Here is a 10,379-nt window from a genome sequence, read left to right as displayed (position 1 = left end):
TTATATGATATTCACTTTTCCAATCATGATTAAGGTAGTCCAGTAATTTTAAATGTAACTTGGCTTTATCCAATTCTGCAGTATAAATTTGGGCTGAACAACCTTCAGTTAGAGTAAAAATCTTGTGTTCGATCCTCTGAAATTAAAAAAAAAAAAAAAAAGGAAGAAAATCAATTATCAATTTGATTATTCCATATTATACAAAATGCTTTCGAAATACCAGGTAGTAGGTCCAGAATTTTAAGACTTATGCTCAAATTCTAACTCTGTCAACTATATGAACTTTTATAAATATTCAATCTGAGAGTAGCCAAAGGATTATGAGGATTAAATAATAACTTGAAACTACACTGAAAACCATAAGCATAAGACATTATAATTAGTGAAACAAAAAAATTCATATCCACTACTGGTTTTCATTTTGAAAACTACAAAATAATGAAGCAATCCCTGCTAATTCCCATTCTTGATTTTTAATATTACTGCATCAGCCATTTCTAAGCATTATTTATAATACATGTTATTATACTTTTTTCTAAAGACTGCTCACTTTCTCACTCACACTTCTATAACCTTAGTTCCTGTTGATAAAGGAACTGTGATCTCCAACATTTAATAGTCTCTTAAGTGCTCTCATCTTGTCTACTCATTGTGTCCATACCACAACTGAATTGTCTAAAACTGTACCATTCCCCTGTACTTTAGAAACTGGCAGATAGATGTAAAGCTTGAAAGATCACTGGAAATGGGGCTTATACACTACTTTACATAGGGGTAGCTCACTAGGTTTGTTTTCTAGCATCTTTCCCCCTCATTTCCTGGTCTCTCGATCTTCTAATAAATATTTCCTGAATATAAAATGTGTTTGAACATCTGGGTAACATGAGGAAAAGTATGCTTACCTGGTCAATTAATAAATAGCCTTTATTTGGGTAACTCACTAGACTAGAACATAAACTTTGAGCTACACAGTGTGAAGTTCTGTGAATGCAAAGGCCAAATTTATTTTGTTTATTTTTAAATGCTTAGTTACTACATGGTGCCTGGAACACAGCTCATTAAGCTTACTAAACATTTGTTGAATGAAAACAGTATACAATCCCTAAACAAGAAGTATAGAATTGAATGTAAACTTCATAGGAATATGATTTAATATAGTTCATATGTTGTCTAAATTGTAGAATACCTTGATCAGTTTAGAACGTAAAAGAAAGCAATATTAGAACCAGTACGAGAACAAAATGTAAATGAGAACAAGTATCTTTAGGGGCTGCAGTTGTATTCCTAGATATATGAGCAGACGCAACACGCAGATCGTGGTTTTAACTACCATTCTCCAATGAACACATCAGTTCTGCTTGGAGAACTGGCTGGTTTTACAGCTGGCCCAGGAAAAAGACAAAATAAGGTTGAAGCATTTTGGTTAGAAAGATAATACTTGAAAATCAAACTTGCATGGAAAAAGTTGCCATTGGCCCAGTTGGGACACTTTGAGCAACAAAATAAAAACTACAGTATTGGATTATAAACAAATAAATCAATATTCTGAACCTATAATGATATTATTTTTTTAAAGCTAAAACTTAATAATTAAATAAATGGGACAAGAGTGACAACTGTTCCTTTAAAAATTTTCAATTAATAAATATAGATGGAATGATAAGCAGAATCAAAGTAGAATCCTGACAGATAGTACCTTAGCCAAGTGATCAAGATAAACATGACTATAAAATAAAAATAATAACAGTCAGATGGAGGTCAGCCCAAACCCAAGGAGGCACATGTGAATCTAACATAAAGGAGGGGAAAGAGGGGGAGGAAGAGAGAGAAGGGGGAGGGGGAGAAACTGAGATGAAGGTATGGGGAACAGGGCACTGACCCACCCAGGGGGAAGAGTACTGGTTGTGTCCCCACCGAATTGGAGTGTGCATACAGACCCCACCATGGTGCACCAAACCAGGAGGGCAACGTCACCTCGTGGAGGATTGCACTATAGGACTGGACCCAAACAGAGCCAATCTGACCCCTGCTCTAGAAGTGTATGTCACAGAGTACAACACTAAACCTTCAGGTGGGGGAAGGAACCGACTTAGCCCCCACAGAAGCAAACCAAGAAGGAAAATGCGAAAGGAACAGTAGGCCAAGAATCCATATGGGCACACCAAGCCCAAAGGATGATGTCCCTGCACAGAGCTGCTAAGGCACAGTGAGGACTGTGGGACTGACAACAACTCAAGACACACAGCCCCTAACTGGAGCATATGGTGACAGAGGACAATGATGGGGACACACGGTGGGGACATAATGTGGCCTGAATCCCTCACAGTAGAACAAACCAAGAAGGGAGCATAACAGATCAGCAATTGGAGCAAAGCCAATCCACAAAGCCCCTAAAGGGCTAGGAGAGGCAGGCCCTGAAACACCCCCAGAACCAGAGGGGAGAGACTCGTAAAGGCCAGTGAACAGACCTGGAACTATGCATTTTTTTTTTCCTTCTCGCCTTTCCCCCACCAATCTTTTGTTCTCTTGTTAGGACTAGGTCATTGCTGGTTTGTCTACTTACATAAGACAGTCATGAGAAGCAAGCTCTGGAAGAAAGCAACAGGGTCGATGGCCCCGGAGGGTCTTGGGGGAAGACGGTGGCAGGGGGAGGGTGTGGTGAGCAAACAACGCCATAGACAAGGGTACAACCAGGGAATTAAAACAAAGATCTAGGAGGCTGTACAGATCTTATAAGTATTAGAGCAATACCAATCTAGCTGAGAGGAAGTACTAAGAGGTGGAAGAAGGGGGAACGTGATAGTAGGGCAGGAGGAGGCAATAGGAAACAGAGGAAATCTCTAGGAAGCAAAACTATAGATAGAGGTATTAACAGAGGTGTGTACTTATGTTAATACTTCGATCCATAAAAACAGGAATTGGCCCATGTACATATATTTATAAGGCAATACACTGAGGCTGCAGACTGGCCTTGGGCCTCAGCTCATAGCCTTCCTCAATGTAATAACACTTTGTTCTAATAAAATGGCATTCTGTGATGCTCACACCCCCACCCCGAGATGATCGCTGAAGACAAAAGACAAAAATGGTGCATAAGCAGATGTGGTGAAGACAGATGGTGCCAGGCTATTAAAAGATATAGCGTCTGGGGTCTTAAAGGCTTGAAGTTGAACAAGTGCCATCCACCATTGAAGCAACAAGCCCACATGGAGGAAGCACAACAGCCGGTGCGATCATGAGGTATCATCGGGACTGGGTAACAGGCGTCAGAAGAGTCATAACAAACAACAAACAAACAAATAAAAACCTGTTGGTGAGAATGACAGGAGTTGGAGCCGAGACCCAAAGCCCAACTGTGGACAATGGAACATCCCACCACAGAGGGGTTGCAGGGAGGGGGTGAGTCAATCAGGGTGCAATAGAGCATTACACCATATACCTCTCATCCCTTGAGGCTTCCTCACCCCCCAGTATCATGAACCCAGTGCTGCTTCCCACTCTGGAGTAGACAGGAGCATGTACATAGGTATAGGCAAGAGATAAAACTCACAACACGGAACCTAGGAACAGGAATGGGAATAGCGGTACCAAAAAGGTACCTGGGGGAAGGGGGGACGAAGAAGGGGGTACTGATCGCAATGAATGGCACATCTAACTACACACCCCTTCCAGGGAGAAGAATAAATGAAACCAGAGGGGAAGGGAGACAGCAGTCAGAGTAAGATATGAAAATAGTAACAATCTGTAATCTATCAAGGGGCCACGGGGGGAGGGTGGGGGGGGGGGGGCTGATCCCAAGGGCTCAATAGAAAGTAAATGTCTAGAAAAGAACAATGGCAACATAGGTACAAATGTCTGATACAACTGATGTATGGATTGTAACAAGAGTTGTAAAAGCCCCCAATAAAATGATCTTAAAAAAATAAAATTAAAAAAATGAAAATAGATAAAAAAGATTAAGATGACTAGTAATACATATTATCACAACACGTTTCCTGATATGATGCACTGAGAGATACACCTCTCACATATTTTTTATGATTGCAAAACCTTAATTTAATCTGAAAATCCACCAAGCAATAACATATTGAAAAATATTACAGTATAATTGTCACTGACAGAGCTAGAATTCAGTCCCAAATCTCTGGGGGGGGGAAAGTGCAAATTCTTAACCACTCTATCTCTCACCCTTATGGAAACACTGATGCTCTTAATCCACAAATGTTTTCTAGCCACCACCCCCCCAAAAGCACACATGTAAACATATGGAAAATCCCAAAGCAAAATTAGTAATTAACATACTACAACGGAAAACTAATTCATTTAGAAAAGATAGAATATGGAGTATTTACTTAAGATTTTAAAAACAGAAAAACTTCGATGTTATCACAACAGAAGGGAATCAGAATCAATCTGAAAACAAAGATTATTTAAAATAAAAACAACTTATAGGGTATATAATCCTTTTAGGTCATTAGCATTAGGAAAATATATTTGAGGTTTTTTTTCCCTTCAAGTCTAATATTTGAATATACGTCAATACTCATCCTCATACTTGCTTCACACATAACTTTTGTTCAAGTATATGTTTACAAAATACATGTATATTGGGAAAAATTGAGATCTTTAACAGTGATAGCTTTAGATGGTGTGATTAAAGGCAATTTTTATCATCCATGTATTACTTTGAAAATTTTTAAAGGAACACAACATTCATACATTTTTTTTTGTATTCTACATAGTAGAAAGATACAATAAATCAGTGGGAAGCATATCTTTTAAAAAATTGTCTATATACAATGTGGTTAAAATATTCGCTTCTTTTTGAAAAATGTAAAACCAGTAATGTTCTTTACTAGAATTGTAATTTATTGTTCCTAACCTTCTATTGTACTTAACTCTAAATAACTCAACATTAGAGACAAGGCGGCACTTAAAAAAATAATTTACCTCCATATAATAAGCAATTTTGTAAGGAAGAAGATTTCGAAGTAGAATTGGTGGCCATAAATGGATGATATATGGTAAGTCCCAACCATTTTCTGAATACACTGACACAGATGCCAGATTATCTTCTTCTGGGACAATATTAATAATAAATGGTTTATTGGAAGGCTTTGTAGGTCGACATTCCTTCCTTAGAAGAGCTCCATTATATCTTATGATTTCTTCAAAGTCAATTCCTTCACACATTTGATAGCCCTCGTCTTCTGGCTTCAGAAAAAGGAGTGAGCTGCACAAAATATTAAATAAAACACTTCAAAATACATTAAAATATATGACTGTAAACTTAGAATAATGCAAATTTCCTCCCACCATTATAATATAATTGCTTATATTTTGATGTTGTCCTGAGAGATACATAAGTGATAGAGGGAAAAACAGAGAAAGGAATTGAGAGCTAGATAATTCTACATCAATCTTGTGAGAGCTAATAAAGTTATTTGATTTTCCAAAAGAGAACACTTTTCTCCCAAACTATCTTAAAAGTATATTTACAATGTTATTAACTGATTTCACAAAAGTAACTTATAATCAGATTGTCTATATATGAAAAGCAAACAGTATACAACTGTCTGTGTCTTCTTATACACTTAATTGAAAGAAGTTAGCATTCTTGGTTTTATGGTCCTAGTTATTAAAGAAATTATTTCAATCAAAAATTAGTTTTTATAGCATCCAACCATGTAAGGATTTATTCTGTACAAGTGAATTAATTCAGGTACTGCATTATGTAGCTAGCCTACACTGGTCTGATAGCCCTTTCTCAACATGTTTTAAAAATTAGTACCAGAGGCTAATCAATGATATTTTTAACAGAAGATCTTTATGCTCCAGGGAGATGATCCATAAGACTCTCTATCATAAATGTATAAGGAGGTCTCTATGGGGAGCCAAAGGCAGATTAAGGAAACCGAGATCCAATAATAGATTTTGTGCTTGCACTACCATCCTTGTTCCAATTTAATAACAATTAGTTCTGACATCATGGCCCTGCTAGATATTTGCCCTAAGGAAGGGAACACAGACGATACAGGTGCTATAGCAAAGAGTGGTGAAGAAATTAGATGGTGACCGGCTATCAAGAATAGAGTCTGGGGTCTTAAAAGTTCCTTCCCAACAAGCAGCCATCTAAAGGAGATGTCAATTCAGTCCGCATGGAAGAAGCACACCAGCCTCGGTAATCCAAGGACTGAATCCAAGGCTGAAGGAGGGAATAATATCAGAGCCTAAATTGTGAGATTCTGGTTTGCCGAAGGCTATAAATGACAGTGGAAGCCCAAGTAACATTTGTGAGATTTACAAAGAAATTAAGCCTCCAGTGACTTCTCCTCATGCATACTGGAGGGATGGGAATAAACTGGTTACCAAACAGATCACTGGAGAGATGACTATGTGATGAAAATGATCCTCCTGACTTGTCACTTGATTCCCCCCACTGATACACTGGGCAAGATCTAGTTTACAACATTTTCTGTTTTGTTTTTCATATTAGGGTTCATCTCTGATGTATTTTGTCATTGGGAACAGCCCTCTTCAATGTCTGTTATATGCCTTTCTCCTTTTCAGTATATGACACAACGATTATCAAGGAGTTCAAGAAGGAAGTGAATGCTTTGAAACTGATAGTAGTAGCAATTCTACAATCCTGCTTCATGTGACTGAACTATGGACTTATATCTGTATTAGCTCCCCATAAAATGGTTTTGGGGGAAAAAACCTTATTTTTAAAGATAATGGTATGAAATATTTCTATAGATATTTATCTTTATTAAAACACAGTTGTCAAGGAGTGAATACAATGACGACAAAATCATATGATTAGCCCTATACCACTTTTTTATTTTCAACAAAATTTTGAGGATCAACATTTTTTTATTCATTGGGATTAATACATATGTCGAATCATACCATGATTCAATCACATCCAGCAGAATTGTACATTTGCTACCACAATTATTTTCCAAACATTCTTTTTCTATATGGACCCCTTGACACCCACATCCCTTTAGCCCGCTGTCACCCTGTGCCCTCCTCCCCGCGAAACCCTGAGTCTACTTTGCTGACTTTATAGGTTCATCAGTCCTGGTTTCCATACACCAAATAATGAAAAACACATACTGCAACTTCAAGAGGGTAACCCCCAATGACATGGTACTTATAAACCTAAGTTGCAGCCAAGACTAAAGATTTAAATAATTTTTGAGATTATACGAGTATTAATATATTAATGAGTAAAGACAGAATTTATAAATACGGGGCATGAAAATGAAATACTTCAATGTGAATCCAATCTAGCTTTCATCTTCTAATGTTTCATTTTCTAATACACACACTACACTTCAATCACACCCCAACCGCTATTATAAATAACCCACTGCCACAGCGTTGACTCTGTCACACAGAAATCCTACATAGGGTTTCTGAAGCGACAACTCGTAAAGGGAGCAGATGCTTCTTTCTCCCACAGAGCGGCAGGCAGTTTAAAACCACTGACAAACAGCACCAGTACCAGTATCAAAACACCAAAGTCACAACAGCCCTACAGGACAGACTAGGACAGTGGGTTTCAGAGACTGCAACTGTTAGGAGAATAGAAAGCCTCCTTTCTCTCCGAGAAGGACTGGTGCTCTCAAACTTCAGATTTACTTACAAAAGATTCCCTCAAGCATTTCCTTCCATTAAATTATCTTTCCTAGTTAACCACAACACTATTATAATTATTATTACCAAAACCATATTACTATCTTTTTACCTATGCCAAGTACCTCACCAAGGATTCATCATTCATCCTTTCATTGCAGTCTCATAGCTTTCTGTAACTTTAACACTTTCTGTTAACTACCACTCATCGTTTTCTACCTTAAATATTAAGGTAAAATATCTCTTAAAGGGAATGTTATTGTCTTTCAGTCATGATGACTCCACGTGAAACACAGTAAAACAATCGCCTCATGTTCCATCATCTTCATGAATGCTGGTTTGATGTCATTGGTGTACTCACCATGTATGATGAAAGTCTTCCAATTAGAGTACTCATCTTTAGCATAATATCTGACCAAATTCTGTTGGGATACCTATGGTTTTCGCTGGCTAGTTTTTAATAGTAGATAACCAGGCCTTTCTTCCCAATCTATGGTGAGCTGGAAGCTCCCCTGGAACATATCTACCATGGGGGACACCCTATTCATACTTGAAATATTGGTGACAGCACTTCCATCATTATAGCAACATCAAAGCTACCACATTAAGACAAATCAATAGATTAGCAGTGGCTAAAAGCAACAATCATGCCCAATTCACCTTGAGAACTTACAGTGCTTTGCACACAAAATGCACTTTATAAATATTTGTTCACTAAAGAAGAATATTTAAATTTTACAGGAAAAAGTTAAAAAACTTCTATTTTAAGCAAAAGTGGGTCTACATCCAAGAATTAGATTTTTAAAACAACTTAAAATTCAAGCTGCTTGGTCAGTAATTCCATTAAAATGAGTAGCTTTCATGTACAAAATCAACAATTAGCCTTGAAAAAGTAATGTTGCGTGTGAGTCCCGTAGGGCCAGGGCGGAACCAGCTGCTGCTAAAGGAGGCTGAGGCCACAGCTCAAGGGTTGCCCTGTCCCCTCTGAGCCTGTGTCTGAGCCAGCGAGAGGAAGACACAGAAAATGTTTCCCCTGCCCAGATAATCAAGAGTTTGGGTGGACTCTGAGTGCACACTGAGATAGTATGGAGCCCGATGAAAAGCAGACTACGACACTGAAATGGATTAATAAGGAACTCAGTGATATGGCCTGTGACCCTGCAAGTTCTGCAAGTCCAGTTGGGGATGATGTGTTTCACTGGCAAGCCACAATTATGAGACCTAATGACAGCCCTTATCATGGAAGTATATTCTTTTTGACAGTTCATTTTCCTACATACTACCCTTTCAAATCACCTAAGGTTGCAAAAACAAGAATTATCCTAAAAAAAATATACATGATCATCCAAATATTAACATTAAAGGCAGCATTTGCCTCAATATTCTAAGATCACAGTGGTCTCCTGCTTTAATTATTTCTAAGTCCTTTTATCCATTTGCTCACTGCTCTGTGATCTGAACCCAGAGGAGCCCGAGACTGCACGGATCTTTAAAACAGAGATAAGTACAACATAGTCTCTCAGGAAGAGACTCGGAAGCATGCCATGTGATGCTACCTTAAGGTCAGAAGAACCTGCATTACAACTGGAATAAACTTTCCTTTTTTGATTTTCTTATCCAGCTGTTCCCCTATAAGATCTCATCTTTCTTCATCTTATCTTTTGTTTACCTTCCTCCATTCATTCCCATGCTCATCTGAGATTTTTAAGGTCTTCCAGCTTAGGACAGTACTTTTAGAAACTGCTTTTAGTTACAAGAAAATTGCCCCAGACTCAGTTTTGTTTTGTTTTAAATGGAACATGTGTATTATGTGTCCAACGTCTTCACCCTAACTTTGTTATGAGACTAAAACCACTATTCCAACATGCTCAAGAAATCAACTGTGGGGGATGCGGGAGTTACATAATTCTGTTTCAACCTGAAGTGTAGGGGTGGTATCTAGCCTGTCAATCAGGTCAAAGCCTGATGGTGCCTCCTTATGGGCATGATCTCCTCAAAAGGAGGATCTGAGAACCTCCCCCATTCTCTCTCTGCCTTCACCTTCCTGGCATCAAGCCACTCAGAGGCCTGTGTGAGTCCTGGCGAGGCATCGCCCACTAGCAGATCCACAAGACTTTGCACCTACTGGCCAGGGATGTTCCTGCATTCTGCACCACTGCATGTGGCTTCATGAATCTGAAGATGACTATGGACTAGTATCGGACTTATGGACTTAAAATGGACTGGGCTGAAATATTTTCTTGATATTTTAACTAGTCCTTGATATAAAGCTCTCTCTCACACGTCCTTGGATTTGTTTCTCTATTCAACCCAGCCTAACATATTATGGTACCTTGGGAATGGGGTACTAGAGAAACAGATCATGAAGATGGAAAGTGGCTCATTGTCTGACCTCTGCCTCATGGCAGTTTTCCTTCTTTGTCTAGCCAGGTCAGATAGGCCTACACTGTTTACTCAATTGTTAATTGTTTTCTGGAAAGAATATGGGAATTTAAAGTTCTGATTCTTTTCTCTAAAATAGTGAAAATGAATTTGATGAACGTAAATTTTGATGAATGTAAATATTTCAGGGGGGAAAATAGCACTTTGAACTTCTCTGAGACCATGTTGCCCAGGTGTAAAAGGGCTGACAGAGGAAAACACCCTGGCTTGATACAGCCAGAAGCCTAAGCCCCATTGAATATGAATGAAATAGTTTAGTTAAGAATTGAATTTCACAGTCTTAAGAATGCATT

The sequence above is a fragment of the Echinops telfairi genome, unplaced genomic scaffold (assembly GCF_000313985.2).
Source record: "Echinops telfairi isolate 266 unplaced genomic scaffold, ASM31398v2 ScPeMD7_22;HRSCAF=79, whole genome shotgun sequence".
Classification (NCBI taxonomy): Eukaryota; Metazoa; Chordata; class Mammalia; order Afrosoricida; family Tenrecidae; genus Echinops; species Echinops telfairi.
The sequence above is the reverse complement of the archived record's forward strand: the minus strand, read 5'-3'. Positions refer to the sequence as shown.